Source organism: Nicotiana tabacum, chromosome 22, assembly GCF_000715075.1.
Source record: "Nicotiana tabacum cultivar K326 chromosome 22, ASM71507v2, whole genome shotgun sequence".
Lineage (NCBI taxonomy): Eukaryota > Viridiplantae > Streptophyta > Magnoliopsida > Solanales > Solanaceae > Nicotiana > Nicotiana tabacum.
This window is the reverse complement of record NC_134101.1, coordinates 15,633,347-15,634,442: the sequence shown is the minus strand read 5'-3', so window position 1 is coordinate 15,634,442 and position 1,096 is coordinate 15,633,347.

Sequence of the window (1,096 nt, the reverse complement as noted above, 5' to 3'; positions counted from 1 at the left end):
CTGAAGGTTTCTGCCATCTGATGTAATCACACCTGCAGAATTTCCATCGCAGGTGCGAGCTCCCAGAAGCGAGCCTTTAATCGCAGATACATCCAGACGTGGTTGGGTCTTCAATCGCAGAAGCGGCCCCGCACCTGCAGGCATTTGATCGCAAAAACGCAAGGGCGCTTGGTGAGGCAGCTTCGCAGAAGCGGACAGATCCTCGTAGAAGCGTGTCAGCAGATGCGCACAAAATCCCACAGAAGCGGAAACCCCTGGGTAGTACAAAAACAGAGGGGTTCCGAGCTTTTGCCATTTTTGGGTATTTAAAGCTTGGGCGGGGCGAATTTGAGCGAGGTTTTCACTGGAAATCTTGAGGTAAGTCACTTGTGATCATTTCTACTTCATAATATTGAATTATCATCGAATAATCCGACTAGATTACATGTTTTTGAGGTATAAATCGGGGATTTGAACTTAGGGATTTGAAAATAAGATATGAAGATTTGGAGGTCAAGTTGAGGTCGGATTTTGGTAAAATTGGTATGGTTAGACTCGTAGTTGAATGGGTTTCAGGATTTTATAACTTCTGTCGGGTTCCGAGACGTGAGCCCCACGGGCAATATTTAAGCTAAATTTCGGATTTTGATGGAAAATTAATATTTTCTTATGGAATTAATTCCAATAAATTTTATTGATTGAATCGAATTATTTGTGGCTAGATTCGAGGCATTTGGAGGCCAATTCACGAGGCAAAGATATTGTAGAATAAAGAATTACACGGTTTGAGGTAAGTAAAAGTTCTAAATTTGGTTCTGAGGGTATGAAATCCCGGAATATGTATTATGTGATTGGTTTTGAGGTGACGCACATGCTAGGTGACGGGTGTGTGGGCGTTCACCATAGGAATTATGACTTGGTCAATTCCATGGAACTGTGTAGTTGAAAAATCTGTTGATATACGTACATTTTTTCCTGTATTAGAGAAATTGATTTATGAATCATGTTTAAATCATATGTTTACACTGTTGGGACCCACAGAGGTCGTGTACTTGTGAAATTATTTGCTAAATTGTTGTTTTATACTCAGTCATAGTTTTATTTGCACATTTTTACC